This window comes from Rattus norvegicus, chromosome 10 (genome assembly GCF_036323735.1).
Source record: "Rattus norvegicus strain BN/NHsdMcwi chromosome 10, GRCr8, whole genome shotgun sequence".
Lineage (NCBI taxonomy): Eukaryota > Metazoa > Chordata > Mammalia > Rodentia > Muridae > Rattus > Rattus norvegicus.
This window is the reverse complement of record NC_086028.1, coordinates 67,928,569-67,944,969: the sequence shown is the minus strand read 5'-3', so window position 1 is coordinate 67,944,969 and position 16,401 is coordinate 67,928,569.

Here is a 16,401-nt window from a genome sequence, read left to right as displayed (position 1 = left end):
CATCCTATGCTCAGGGATTCAGGGCCTGCCTCAGCCTCTCCTCTTAACACATCTAGTAGGCAAGCCAAATTTAGAATGTCCCTCCCGATGTTCCTTCCCACTGTGCTCATCCCACAATCTTCCCTAACTGTAAATGTCAGCTCCTGTCATTTTTGTTCAGGCTAAAATTCGTCATGACATCGACTCTGCCCCTTCTCTGACACACTAGCTTTGCCGTGGAGCAACTTGACTTTCTTTAACATTTTATAATCTTGCTTCTTCCCAGCCACACTGTTGCATCCTGAGTCCAGGCAGCGATCATCTCTCAGTATCTCTCAGCTGTGCCTTCTAGAGTCTTCTAACTAGCTGGCTTATTGCTTTTCTCATCTCCAGAGTACTTTTTAAAAGAGTTTGTTTGAGACACCATCACACTGTGTAATCCTGGCTAGCCTAGAATTCGCTATGTAATCTGGGCTGGGCTTAAAATCATACTCCTGCCTCTGCTTCTTGTGTACTGGATTCAGGCAAGAGGGTTTTTTTTTAATTTTAAATTTAAAATATTATCCCCCCTGTGTGTGTGTGTGTGTGTGTGTGTGTGTGTGTGTGTGTGTGTGTATGCCACATGTGTGCAGGTGCCCATGGGGTTCAGAAGAGGGTGTTTTATACCCTAGGGCTGGAGTTATACATGGTTGTGAGCCACTCAATGTGGGTTCTAGGAACTGAACACGAGTGCTCTGGAAGACCTACAAGTGCTCCTAATGGCTGAGCTATACCCTCACCAGGTGGCTCTTAAACAACATAAATTACACTCCCCCAATGGCTTCCATATGACTTGAAGTAATAACCCAGGCCCTGAGAACTCTGTAGCCCTTCCCTGGGTGGCTGTGGTCAATCCTTATTTTGCAGGATCCGCCTAAAATATTGTTTGCTTTGTTGTGATTCTGGGGATCTCTTATTCCAGGATAACTTATAGCACACTTGCACACACATGCACGTGCACATGGACAAGGGATTAGAATAGAATGAAGAACAATAGTTATCCTGGTTTGTTTGTCAACTCAACACAACTGGAGTCACTTAGGAAGAAGGAACCTATGGTGGTTTGCTTGATGCTCAAGTTCTGCCCAGCATGGAAGAGAACCTCCTTCTGTGGTTCAAATATTACAAAGGCACCAACCAGAAAGCAAAATGGAGCTAAATCTTATTTTCAAGGAGATAAAGAGATTAAGGGAGTAGTGATTTGTGCCACGATCCCACCAGGTTAGGCTTATTGTTTAACATTTGCAGTTGAGCAAGGGATTGTTATATCATGTTAGCTGTTATGTTAACCTGGTTATGATTTTCATTTGGATAAAAGGAGATATAATTATGTGTCAAATTGACAAGGGATGAATTGTAATGGCCATTCTTGGTTGTCACCTTGACTATATCCTGAATGAACTACAATACAAAACTTATAAAGATCTTGTGAAATAGAATTAAAGAAAAGTTTAGGTCCAAGCATGATGGTACATTCCTTTAATCTCAGGAGACAGAATCAAGCAGATCTTTGAGTTTAAGGATAGCATGGTACAGAGCAAGTTCCAGGTTAAAAAAAAAAAAGCTTAGGTCCAGGCCTGGTGGGACATGCCTTTACTCCCAACACTCCGGAGACAGGCATGCAAATCTCTGAGTTCAAGGTTAATTATAGAGCAAGTTCCAGGACAGCCACGCTTAGGCAGTGAAGGATATAATAGAACAAGGGAGCCATGTTCTGGCCCCAGTAAGTAGCAACAGAACTCAGCAGCTTTGGCCATGTAGCTCTGGCTTTAGAGTCAAGAATAGAAGGGATACTGGAACAATTGATGCTGATAAACTGGATCTTAGAAATTAGCAGTGATTAAGAAGAGATCAGCATCACTGAGGTGAAATTTTCTGAGGAGTGTTTTCTGAGAGCACAAAGAGTCTATGTTCCAGAGAAGGCCAAGGTTGTACCTCCTGCTGCAGCTGGACTTGGTAATGCCTAAGAATCACCCAGGTGGTACTTGTTTTTGAAGGCGTGAAGGAGTCATGGAGAGCAGCTGAGGATTGGCACTGTGAGGGACCAGGAAAGGCCGTTGGTGAAGGTGCAGCCTCAGTTGCAGTTGATGGCCCAGGACTGAAGGGGTCATGCAAAGGAGTTGAAGTTTGGCACCATGAAGAAAGCTTATGAGAGACTATGGGTAAAACCTAGTTGCAGTAGAAGACTCCAGTGTGATGGAGATGCTAGTACTATGGGATGATCACCAAGAACAGCAGCAGCAGTGGAATGGAGTCAACTAGAGCCTAGAATGCTACAGAGGGCAGAGCTGGAGAAGTGATGCAAGTCCTTTGGAGGAGCCCAGAAGGTCATGTGTGGATTCCGGATATTGGAACAAGAAGCTATGAAGTTGAAGTTGCTTTGCAGATCCCAGGATGTTATAGATGATGGAGTGGTGGGATACCTGCTGAAGAAAGCTGCTTACAAGGAGTGGAACCAGTCCAAGAGAAAGAACTATGTAGCAGTTAACAAAGCTGAAAGGAGCTGGACTGAGACATGGATATACAGAATTTGGAGCTTGCCCTGGGTTTTGGTCTTGCTTTGGTCTAGTATTTTCTCACTTTGATGTTTTGGAGTGGTAATGTATATCCTGTGATGTTGGAACTATACAATTAGCTTTCTGATTTTGATTTTATAGGGGATTACAGTTAAGAGATTGCATGAATCTCAGAATAGACATTGAACTTTGGACTTTTAAACTTTGTCGAGACTATGATATACTATGGGGAGTTTTGAAATCTGACTAAATGTATTTTGTATTATGCTATGGGTAGATATGGCCACCATAGACCTGTGTTTGAACAAGCCTATGGGAGCAAGGGAGTAGAATGTGGTAGTTTTAATATGGTTGGCCCATAGGAGGTGGCACTATTAGGAGGTATGGCCTTGTTAGAGTAGGTGTGACCTTGTTAGAGGAAGTGTGCCACTGTATAGGCAGGCTTTGAGGGCTCCTAGTGCTCAAGCTCTACCCACTGTGCAAGAGAAAGTCCCCCTCTGGCTGCTTGCAGTAGACAGTCTTTCTCTGTCTGCCTTTGGAACAAAACATAGAATGCTCAGCTCCTTCTCCAGCACCATGTCTGCCTGGATGCTGCCATGCTTCCTACCATGATGATAATGGACTAAATCACTGAAACTGTAATCCAGCCCCAATTAAATGTTGTCCTTTATAAAAGTTGCCTTGGTCATGATATCATCAATTGACTAATTCAATTGAGAAGATGTTCCTACAAGATTGGCCTGTGAACAAGGCTATGAGGCATTCTCTTCACTCATGATGGTTTTAGGAGAGCCCTGACCATTGTGGGTGGTGCCACTCCCTGACAAGCGGTCCTAAGTTGTATAAGAAAGCAGGTTGAGTGAGCCACAAGGAGCAAGCCAATATATAGCACTCTTCCATTGCCTATAGTAGTTCTTGCCTCTAGGCTCCTGACTTGAGCTCCTGCCTTGACTTCTCTCAGTGATGGAGTTTGACCTGAGAGTTGTAAGCTGAAATAAAGCCTTTTTCTCCAGTTGCTTCTGGGTATGATCTTTACCACAGTAGCAAAAACCTAAGTGGGACAGAAATTGGTACTAGGAGTATTGTGGTGATGTACCTGATCATATTGTTTTGGGGGAGGATGTGAAATAACATTGAATATTGGGCTATTGAGCACTCATGTTTTGGAGGTCTACTGTTTTGGAAACTTGGAGAATAATTGTGCAAGAAATACAGACAACGAAAACTTGGCTTGTGAAGTATCAGAGGGAAGTAAATTCTTTACTATGGCCATTTGAATGATATTTTGAATTGATAATCTGTGTTCTTAATCTTCCAGGGCTGATCAATCAGTTTTGACTAACACAAGACCAAAAACACTAAAGTGAAACCTTTGTTTTGATGAGACAGTTGATACTGGTCAACTAGTGTTAAAAAATCAGCTGTGATTAAAAAGACCTGCATCACTGAGATGAAGCCTTCTAGAAGCATTTCCTTGGGATCAGCACAAAGATGTGGTCCAGAGGGTGACAAGACATGAAGGGGTCATGGAAAGAACTTGAGGCTTGGCATCTGCTAAGGTCAGAAGACATTAATACGAGACCTTGGGGGATAAACAAGAAAGGAAAGGTTATGGTTTAATAGTAGTATATTGTTGTGCTAAGTTGAAAAGGGGTCAATTTTCCTTACTAGTTATCTGTCAACTTGAAACAAACTAGAGTCATTTGAAGATGAGTCCTCATTGAAAAACTGCGTCCACAAGATTGGCTTGCATGTAAGCCTATGAGGCATTTTCTTGATTAACATTTGATGTAGAATCCCTGTGTGTGGTGCCATCCCTCAACAGGTGCCCTTGAGTGGTATAAGAAAGCAGGCTGATCAAGTCATCAAGAATAAGCAGGAACTCTCCACGGTATCTACTTTGATAGCCAGTTCTGTTGTGTTTATAATCTTCTTTCTAGAATCATTTTAATTTTTTCTGCAATGTATTGTTTTAGAAGTTCATTTAGTAAAGTTCTGTTAGTGGTTAGTTCTTCTGCATTTTGATTTCCTGTAAAGACAGTCTTTTATATTTGCTCTTGTGAGTCAGTTTTTGTAGAGTATACATTTCTGGATTGATAGTGATTTTCCTTAGGATTTTGTCAGTCGTTTTTCTGATGTACTATAATTTCACATTATATATGTAATATTTATATAACTGTCCTGTACTTCACAATTTATTTGTTGTACATTCTAACATATCCTACATGTTACGTATAATATTGTTACAAATCTATTTCTTCTATTAATCATGGAAAGCATTAATTTACTTTTACTTTTTATTGTCTTTAATTTTTTTATTCTTTTCATTTTGTCTCTGGTTAAATGCATGCTGAATCTTTTGACTTTCTTTTCCACACATCTTAACTTTTCATTATTTTACATTATTGTATCTCTGAATAATAATCTCAGGCTAATCTTCCAGTCAACCAAGTTCTCTCTTCAATGATGTCTAATTTATTATATCCCTTCATTTCTAGAAGTATCATTTTGTCTTTCAATAATCTTAGATGAAAATTTGTATGGTCTCTTCCTGATGGTTCATTTAATTTTTTAAAAATTTCTTCGAATATTATATAGAAATCCTATTCTTTTTTTTTTATTAACTTGAGTATTTCTTATATACATTTCGAGTGTTATTCCCTTTCCCGGTTTCCGGGCAAACATCCCCCTCCCCCCTCCCCTTCCTTATGGGTGTTCCCCTCCCAACCCTCCCCCCATTGCCGCCCTCCCCCCATAGACTAGTTCACTGGGGGTTCAGTCTTAGCAGGACCCAGGGCTTCCCCTTCCACTGGTGCTCTTACTAGGATATTCATTGCTACCTATGAGGTCAGAGTCCAGGGTCAGTCCATGTATAGTCTTTAGGTAGTGACTTAGTCCCTGGAAGCTCTGGTTGCTTGGCATTGTTGTACTTTTGGGGTAGAAATCCTATTCTTAAAGAAAACATAAATATCTGACTTTGTGGAGTTTACATCAAGCAGATAGTTTCAATATTGGAAATTATTGCAAACCTGTATTTATTGTTGGTTTCTTCTTTAGATTTTCATTTACAGTTGTTTGTTTCACTATATAGTTAAAATTCTTGAATGCAAGTTCATGTCTACTTGCACACAATCTATGGAAGCTTATGGAACCTAGATTCGGAGGTATTTTCCTTGGATTTGCTTCATTTGGAAACCAGGCAAATGTTACTCTTTTGAAAAATAAAATTGAATCACTTCTGAGAGTTTAGACTTAGGTGGGAGTCTTGCTCAGTTTCTCTACCTTCCCAATGTTCCAGGAGTTAACATCTCTACCAGTACAGACACTGTTATCAGAAGCAGTCCATAGCAAATACTTGCCTCAAATATTTTTTATTGTGACAAATAAAGTAAGTGTGCTAAAAACTTAAACATTCAATTCTAGACACTCCAAGTGTATAATTAATTCAGTGTTATTAATTACATTCACACTGTTATATAACTATCACTATTTATTTTAATAACTTTCTTTTTAACAAGACCTCCTGCAACCCAGGCTGCCTTCAAACTTTCCATGCAGGCTGGTCTCTCTTTCTCTGTCTCTGTCTCTTGTCTCTGTCTCTGTCTCTGTCTCTCTCTCTCTCTCACACACACACACACACGCACACACACACATATGTGGATACACAGGTGCCGTATCATGTGTGTAGCGGTCAGAGGGGGAAACCTCTGGTGTTGGTCTTCACTCCCACCTTGTTTGAGACAGGTTCTCTTGTTTGCTGTTTCTCACAGCAGGATAGCTCGCCTGTGAGCTTTTGATGATTCCCTGAGATCTTTCCATCTCCTACCTCCTGGTAGGGTGCTGAGAATGCTCTGCATCTGTTTTTTGTGGGTTCTGGGATCTGAGCTCCTATCATTGGCCCTTATCTATCTCCCTAGCCCACCCTTGAATTGATCCTTGTGCCTCCAACCTACTGGGTCTACAGTTGTGTGTCACCATGCCTAAATCACACAGTGCTGGGGATACATAACCACCAACTTACACCCCTGGCCCTGTTCCAGAAACTTGTCCTGATGCTCAAACAGAAAACCTGTTACCATTAAGCACTGACTCCTTGTTCCCCATCCCTCTATTGCACCCTGTCTCTCCATCTTTACCTATTTAGAATATTTCACACGAATGGAACCATATAGTAAAGTGTCTGTGTGTCTATCTTGTTTTGCTTGGCATAAAGTTTTAGGGTTCAGCCATATTGAGTTGTGTCAGAATGGCCTTCCTTCATATGGTTGGGTAACATCCTATGGATGGACAGACAGCATTTTGTGTACCAGACTGTGTGCTGATAGACTCTGGTTGCTTCCACCTTCCGCTATTATAAATGTGCCTGCAATAAACACAGATGCGTAATTGTCTGTTCGACCCCACTGTTAATCCTCTTGGCGTTACCCTGGAGCAGAGTTCTGTGTCATGTGTCAGCCTGTGTTTAGTATGTCGAGGAACCCACATATTGGGTTCTAGAGCCTGTTCTGTTTACATGGCTGCCAGCAATATAAACGTTTTTCCATCCTTTTGCCAACACTCAGTATTTTGTACTATTATTACCAACATTGCCATGATGACAGGTATGATACGGTGTCTCATTTGGGTTTGTGTTTCCCTAGGTTGATGACAGTGAGCTGTGTTTCATGGGCCTCTTGTGTATTTGCCTGTTTTGAAGAAAACTCTATTCAAGTATTTTGTCCATGTCTTAACACGGTTGCCTTTTTTGGTTAGCTGTAGAAATTCTTATTTATCTTCTGGATACCAAAACCCATTGGCACATCCTGTCTGCTATTCTGTGGGTTGTCTTTTTACTTTATTGATAATGACTTCTATGTACAAAGGTGTTTAATTTTGAGACATCCGCTGCCTTTGTTTGGTGCTCATGGTTTTGACTCTTTTTCTGTGAACCCAGGGGGAAGTCCAGAGTCGTGGAGACACCCGTATGTTTTCTAGCGAGTCTTTTACACTTTCAACTCTCGCATTTCAATCATCGAGTGACCCACTTTGCACTGATCTTCATATTTACTGTGAGGAAGGGGTCCAGCCCACTCTTTTGCATGTGAAAATCCAGTAGTGCAGGCACTGTTGTTGTAGAGACTCTGTCTCCATTGGAAAGATCTGGAGCTTTGTTAGAAATCCATTGACCATAGTCAACGAGTTTACATTTGTACTGTCAGTTCAACATCCTTTGTCTACATCAGTGGCTCTCAACCTTCCTAAGGCTGTGACCCTTTAACATAGTCCTCATGTGGTGGTGACCCCAACCACAAAATTACTTTGTTGCTTCTTTGTGACTGTAATTTTGCTATGAATCGTAATGTAAATATCTGGTCAGCAGGATGTCTGACATGTGACTCTCAAGGGGGTCGTGACCCACAGGTTGAGAACCACTGGTTTATATAGTTACTCTTACACTGGCATGGCTCCGAATCCCTACAGCTTTGCAGTAAAAGTTATTTTGCTTATTAAAAATCTCACGTGACTCTATGTATTGGGGGATTAGCTATTATGTTTCTACCCTTCAAATCGAAATCTTGACACAGATAGCCTTAGGTGATAAAGATAACCACTCTCCTTGTCTGTGGACATAAGTTCTGTCCATCGATTTAGGTCGTCTTTAATTTTTTTTTTCAGCAGTGTTTTGTGGTTTTCAGTGTGCAAGTCTCCCAGCTTCTTGGTTAAATTTATTCATAGATAATCTGTTCTTTCAGACATTCTTGTGAACAGAGCTGCTTTTTAAATTTTCCCTATTCAGGTATATAGAAACAGAATTGATTTCTTTTTCGTGATTCTGTGTCCTGAAATTTTGTTTTGATTTTATTTTTTTGAGACAGGGCCTCAATTTGCTGCACAGGCTAGCCCTTGACCATGTAGCCCAGGCTAACCTTAAGCTTACAGTGATTCCCCTAGCCACCTGTATTCTGAGATTACAGGCACTCACTATCACAATCACTGTTAATTCTGCATTTTTGTTTTATTTTTAAAAACGGATGCTAACAGCGACTTGGAGATTCTTTTATGTTTCTATAACTGGGTCATTTATTCACAGATGTTACTTGGCCTCCTGCATACTGGCTTGGATACTTTTAGTTGTTTCTCTTGGCTAGTTGTTCTTGTGGTGGGGTTTTAATTGCTAATCTGAGAGAAGGCATCTTTGTCTCTTTTTCCTCAATGCTTAAAACTCCCCACCTTTGTCTCAAGCATTTAAGTGATGGTGTATATGTGTGTGGTGTGTGAGTGTGAGTATGGGTATGTATGAGTGTGTGCATGTATGTGTATGTGTATGTGCATGTGCGTATGTGTGAGTGTGTTTGAGTATGTGTGTATGTGTATGGTGTGTGTAAATGTGAGAGTATGTATGAGTGTGTGGATATGTGTGTGAGTGTGAGTATGCATGTGTATGAGTGTGTGCATGTGTACATGAGTGTGAATATGTACATGAGTATGTGTGTGAGTGTCTGCAGTGTGTGTGAGTCTGTGTGTGAATGTGTGAGTGTGCATATGTATATGCGTGTGAGTGTGTGTACATGAGTATGTGCTGATTGTGTGTGTGATTGTAAGTGTATGTGTATGATTTCCTAATTTTTACTCACATCTGTCCCAGCATGTACTTTCCTCTCTCTTTGTTATCTTTAGAGAAGAGATTTCCAGTTACCTGTCCTGCTCTCAGTAGTTCCAGTCTGCTAATTGTCAACCCTGGATGATGGTTTGAAAACTCTGATGTAGAAGAGGGATATTGGTTTTCATGGCTTAGCAGAATGCCCCTCATCCACACTGTACCCAGAAGAAGACAAACAGCTGTGCTCTCAAGGTAGACTGAGTCTCAGAGAGAATCCAGGAGTTCAGTTAGACTTGGAGGGGTTGGTGGGTGTGAGCTCTGGGGTGCTTGCTGGAAGAGGGAGAGAAATATATCTCCTATCCATACTGAACCCAATCAGACCCCAGAGTGTCTGATTTCTCAGCCAGGGACCCTTCAAAGTAATGCTTTGAAATGCATCATCAGTTGCTGGGGAACTTACTCTTCTGAACAGTCCTACTATAAGCAGGTGTGAGGGATCACATTGTAGAGGTGTTCCCGATGGCTTTTGGACGTTCCTTCCCTGTCACCAACACAGTTTTCTCTGCTCTCCCCAGATCTTCATTCAGATAGACCTTCTAGGCAGCAGAATAGTGAATGGGTCATGAATCCTGTTTCCAGGGCTTCAGTGTCATCTCCCATCTGCCAATCTCTGGACATAGCCCACCCTAGGTTCCTTTGGTCTTGGTGTGTGAACGCAGCAGCCTTCCTGCCTGCCCGGTGAACTTTCAGGTCCTGTGACCTCTTGCTAGCACCTGTGTTGCTCTGCAGTTGCAGAGGGAGTTTCAGTTAAATTGTCTTCACTTGAGGGCATGTAAAGTCTCATTCACCTCAGGGAATTGATGCCATTTTCCTGGCTCCACGTGAAACCCTAGCGAGTGAATGTCAGCTCCTGGGGATGATTGAAGTCAGAGCGCTCCTATTCGGATCCTGTCAATCACATCCCTCTTACTCTCTGCTCAGTCTGAAGATCCCAAGTGAGAGTCTCAGGCAAATGCAGAAAAGCTAATGACAGCCTGCTAAGGAACCCTACTGTGAGAAAGATGCATTCAGGAAACCTTGTGATGGAGGAGGTGGTCCCTCATCTCCAGGGAGCTTCCTTCCAACCTATGGGAAGAACTATAGATAACCTTTCTGTCCTAGAGAGACTTGAGGTCCTGCCACGGCAAGAGGCCTCTCATCTGATATGGAAGACCTCTTCCCTACCCTAGGGGACCCTCTAGTCTGAGACAGGTGTCTTCCTTCTGGAGATGCAGGATGGGAGGGGACATCATGTCTTCAGATGTTCTATTGGACAAGGAATTCAACCTGGCTGGGTTGACTTGAGGGACAATGCTTGGGAACATGACATGGACCTTCTGTCACAGGATAGCAACACTGTCCCAGTTGGGTGCTATTACTGTGAGCTGACCTGACCAACTCCTTTTTACCTTCACTTAGGGCTATTCAGAGAGTTTCCCTATTCTTGACTAGCCATGCTATCCCCTCCCCACTCTCCTTTCTCCAGAGTTTATTGTGACCCCTCTAAACATGTGGGACAACTCAAAGTAGAGCCTGTGTAGCTGTCAACATTTCCATTATCATGGTCCCCAGGAGAAGCCCATGTCAGTACCTATCATTAAACCTTACTTTGGACATATGCCAGAAACAAACAGAATGATCTCCTTGTGGCACAAAGGGGCACACAAAGTCAAAGTAGCTCTGTGAAGCAATTCTTTTTACAAAAAGGGCTGTGCCAAGACTCAAACCTATTTAGCAAGCATACTGAATCATGGGATGTAGGTATGACTGTATTTCATCCCATTGGTGAGAGCCCAATTTCAGAAGCTGGCATGATTGGCTAATTGGTACACAGGGTAAGGTTCCAGGACTATAAGTCCATGTGATGCTGTCTTAGTCAGGGTTTCTATTCCTGCACAAAACATCATAACCAAGAAGCAGGTTAAGGAGGAAAGGGTTTATTCAGCTTATACTTTATGTTGCTGTTCATCACCAAAGGAAGTCAGGACTGGAACTCAAGCAGGTCAGGAAGCAGGAGCTGATGCAGAGGCCATGGAGGGATGTTACTTACTGGCTTGTTTCCCCTGGCTTGCTCAGCTTGCTTTCTTATAGAACCCAAGACCACCAGCTCAGGGATGGCACCACCTACAATGGGCCCTCCCACCCTTGACCACTAGTTGAGGAAATGCCTTACAGCTGGGTCTCATGGAGGCATTTCCTCAACTGAGGCTCCTTCTCTGTGATAACTCCAGCTTGTTTTAAGTTGACACACAGAACCAGCCAGTACTGAGGCTAACTAATTTTGCTAACAAACAAAGCAAACAATGACAACAACAACAAAACATTTTTCACAGTATATTAGAAAGAGTTCTGTATCCTCAGACATTTCAAGTATGTGTGTCACTAAGCAAAGTTCTCATTGTCTGTGGTTCTGTGTGTACCTGAGGGCAGGCAAGGGGGCAGGGTTTACATCAGTGAAATGGCAAAATGTTCAAGTCTTAAGTATGCCACACATGTGTGGCCTCAAACCCTATGAAGGCAGGGACACGTTGGTCACTCGGAAAGTCTGTCCCTGTACCTTTTTGTCATTGCTGTCATCTTGCAGAAGCACCACAGATTCCAGTTATAAAAGTTAAACAAACAAACAAACAAAAACCTAAAAAAAAAAAAAACCAGGGCCATGGAAAACATCCTCAGCTGAGGCTTTGTGTGGGTCCTGTGTTTTCTTCTCTGCTGGGTCACTGCATAGGTAGAAGTCAGCAGTCACACCATGCGTGCTGTGAGGTGTCAGCCAGTGAGGCTTGGGCGTAGCTTCTACCTTTCTCCATTGGGTTGTTCGTCTTCTATTACTGAACTGTGAAAGGTCTTCCTATGTTTCCAACACAAGCCCCTAATAGGCACATTTTTGCAAACATTTCTTCCTAGTGTGACTCCACTCATTTTAACTGTTTTTGATGAAGAGATATTTTGCATTTTTATGAAATCTAAATGACCTCCTTTTCTTCTGTAATGATCATTTTATTACATTTCATTTACTTATGCATGTGAATATCCTCGTGTGTGTGTGTGTGTGTGTGTGTGTGTGTGTGTGTGTGCGTGCGTGCATGCGCGCACGTACTTCTCCGTGTATGTGTGCGCGTGTGAACGAGTACATCCGTTAATATGATGTTAACTGTAGGACTTTTACCAGGTTGGAACAAAAACCCTGCCTTGGAAGGAGTTTCTCTTCTTTCTTTTCTTTTTCCCCATTGTCTGTTTTGATGAACTTGCAGGACTCGGTTCTCTCTTTCTACCATGTGGGTTCCCAGACAGATCTCCTGTCATCAGGCTTGGTGGCAGGTGTCTTTACCTGCTGAGCTCTCTCACCAGCCTAAACCGATCAGGCTTTGCCTCCTATGGAAGTAAGCTTGCCCTTTGGCAGATGATACAACTCTTGTGTTTTATTCTAAAATCTTTGTAGTTTTACTGAGGACTCTTGAACACGCGATTCATCTCACAGTAGGTTCTATGCATTGGGTTAGATGGGGGTCAAGTTTACATTTTCCCATGCAAGTAGCCAGTTGTCTTAGGCTCTGGTCACCGGCCTGCCGTGGGTCCTTGAAAATCAGAGTCCACACAAGTCTACTTCCTGAGCCTCTCTGTTCTCTTCCATTCAATTGTGAGCATTATCCTGGCCTTGTGCTGTCTTTGCTTTGCACCAAGCCTTTAAGGTGAGTCCGGAGGTCTTTCCCCTTCGTTCTTCTTTTCTGAGTTTGCCCTGGATCATTCAGATTCTTGTGTTCCCACATACATTTTAGAAGAAGCTCACCCACTGTGACCAACAGGGGTTGCTAGAAATTGAAATTGTCTTCAGTCTCTAGAACTAAAAATACACTTATAGATTGTGGAAAATCAACATTTTAACAACGTAAACCTTCATAATATATGTTGTTCAAATAGGTCATTTTCAATTTATCTGTTTTCCTTTCTTATGGTTTGTAGTATATGAGTTTTATGAATCCTTTGTTAAATACATTCCTAAGTATTTTATGGTTTTTGATTATACAACAAGTGGAATTTTTTGTTGTTTTTCAGAAGTATGCTATTATATGAATATCAAATGGGCTTCTGCAATGTAATTTACCCTATGACTTTGCTAAAGCCACTTGGTAGCCGTAGCTGCTAGTTTTTAGATTGTGTTGGATTTTCTACGTAAACCATTATCTCATCTGTGCAGAGAACTAATTCTATTTCTTCTGTTATGAACCTCAACCCCTGCATTCTGTTTTCTTGCTTATTATCCCGGCTTGTTTCTTCGATACTATGTTCCTAACGGTAGTGCTCCATCACTTTGTCCATTTTTGATATGTGTCCAAGTTAACTGGGAACAATCTCCTGTGTGAGTTATATAACATCATAAAACAATGAGAGAATACCTGACTTTTTGTATTTGTGTAGGACTATTGCCATTCTTCCTTAAGGTTTCATGAGTTCATTGAGAAATCACCCATTTCTGGGCAGGATTTTTTGAGATAACAAGTTCATTTCAGTTCACCAGTATAGGAATATTTAGGTTACCCATTTTGTCATGTGCCAGTTTTTTAATTTGAATTTTCCAAGAATATTTATATTTTGCCCAAGTTGCTAATAGTGATTTCTAATGCCCGTGACTAATGTCTGTAAAAACCAAAGTGCTCTCTGGTACCTGTAGGCTGGGCTCTCTTTTTCTTCATCGATCAAGCTTGTCTAGATCTCTTGACCTTTACTTTAGTTTTGCTTTTACTAAAGCCCTTACTTTTGGCTTTTCTGCAAAGGTCAGTGGTAGATTTTCTAGGCTTTCCCACTGTCCATCTGCTTCAGAATGCCTTCATCTTTACTTCCTTCATTTCTTCTGTCTTAGGGGAAGCGTTATCCTTCAACCTTCTCAGATCAGCCTTTCCTGAATCTGAGAGTGGATCCACCTCCTCTCATCTCCTTTACCTTGTGGTCCAAGCATCCCCAGTATCCCTTCCTCTTTCAGCATTGTGATGTTCACTGATGCCCACACCATTGTTGGTCCCTCTAGGCATCTACCGCAGCCTGATTAGCAGTGCAAACTGCAAGAATATGCCCTACCTTTTCTCTTTTTGATTTATTTTCTTGGTAGCTCTGGGCATTGAATCAGGACCTGGTATGTGCTAGGCCACCAAAAATAGTCCCAATTTTCATTCATTTTTGTCTCGAGATATGGTTTCACTAAGTTGCCCAAGTGAATGTTGAACCCGTGACTGTCTTGCCTTTCAGACCCCGGGAGCTGGGGTTATAGGTTTGTGGCACCAGGCTTAATTGGTATTTCTCTCATGCCTCTTCCTATGGAATAGCTGCTGCCTCAGCTTCCCTGGAGAACATTCCCCTTGTTTCTACATAACCTTCTGGCTTGGTCAGATACTTCCTTGCCTTGCAGTCTACTTGGTCAGATGGGGTGGAGAAAGTCCGTTACATTTCACTGTGTGCATTTGTGGTGCTTTTCTTCCTCCCAACCGTTCCCCAAAGTCCTTACAGGCAGGAGCCCCATCTGCTTGTATTTACATCATTAACAACACACTGCAGATTGTCAGGGTGTTTGTTGATGGCATCTGTAACATTTGCATTTATGAGGATCAGGGCTTCCGTGTGGAACCCCTCCACTTTCGTCCATCAGATCCCTCTCCTGGGCCCCTTTTTGAGTGTGAAGCCACTGCTGCCATCTTGTTCTGCTCTGCAGCCCTCAGCTTTTCTTCATGGCCTCCCAGGTTCCTTTGCAATGCTTCAGTTCCCATTGCTTCCATGAGTTGGGGAGCAGCCATACCTCTCCCAGGAGCCCTAAACACATCTCCTAGCTGTGTCCCTGCTCTTGCTGCAAGTCCCCCATTCTTCCCAGCTGTGACTCGTTTACCTGGAACATACCAGGAGAAAGTCTCCCTGAGAGTATCACTCTTATAGATTGAAAAAACAACAAAAGAAAAGTGAAGAACAACAACAACAAACAACAAAAATCCCTGGTATTTAATGAGCATCTACTACACAGCAGGATCTGCAGCCACATTAGTTAACCATTACTCCTTTTAGAGGGCTGGTTGTAGCCTCCTTGTAAGGATGAGGAAATGGAGGCTTAATGGAGGCTTAGAATATCTAGTAGCTGACCTGCTAGGTGGAAATGTAATCCAACCCTCTATCTTACCTGGGAAGCCTTCAAGCCTGATTCCTAAACTCTCTCCTGTCTTCAGGGTGCTAAACTCATGGCAAGCCATCCTTATGCTGGCACTGATTTCCAGGAAGGCCATGTACACAGTTACCTTTGGCCTCTTCCCTCTCTGTTCCCGAGATTAGGAGTCTACCGACCATCTCCCATGAAGGCACACTTGCTAAGCTTCTGCCCTCCTTCAAATCTCATGCAACTCCCATCTGGGAATCCTGCTGGGTGGTACTGTCAGGGGAATTTTGACTCATTTTGATGCATTATAGACTGAACTAATGTTTGCATTTCTTCCTTTAGTTGCTGGTTGTTTAAACGCAGCGCATGGCCTTGAGGACAGCCTTCTGTATCCTCAGCTAGCACAGGGCTGGCAGAACAGATGATTCTCACAAGTGCTTAAGGTGGAGAGGGTTCTCCATGTATTTCATTTCTGATTTATCTACCCACTGCTCCTTTGAAAAAGCTGTAAGTGGCAGAAACTGGAGAGGGGACCAGGGATGAAGATGACGGTGGCAATGAAGGTTATGATAGCATTGTCTTCATCAAATCTGACTTCCGTACCAAAGCACCATAGGCAGGCTGAGTGCTCGTCAGCAAAAGATTTGCTTCTGTCTCAGTCATGCTCAGTGTTGGGGTGCAGCATTCTCGGGTGCTGAGGCATATCCTCTTTCAGGTCATTGAATACTGGCTTCTTGGTTCATCCGGGCAAAGGACTGGTGAGATGGCTCAGCACATAAGAGCACCCTACTGGCAGGCCTGATCATCTGAGTTCAGATCCCCAAGATCCACATGATGGAACAAGAGAATTGGGTCACAATAGTTGTCCTCTAATCACCACCCCTAAATAAAATGGGAGGAAGGAGAGAGCAGATAATCTCTCCTGGTTCTTCTGATTAGGGTGCTAATCCCATTCATGAAGGCTCATCTTCATGATCTTATTGCCCGAGAGGTCTCCAGCTTCTAATGCCCTCCTAATGGTGGGTAAGGGCTTCTGCACATAGACTGTGACCGTGAACATTGTTGATTAGGATGACACACTGCTAGTGAGCAAAGGGCTGGATTATTCAGATGGTTTA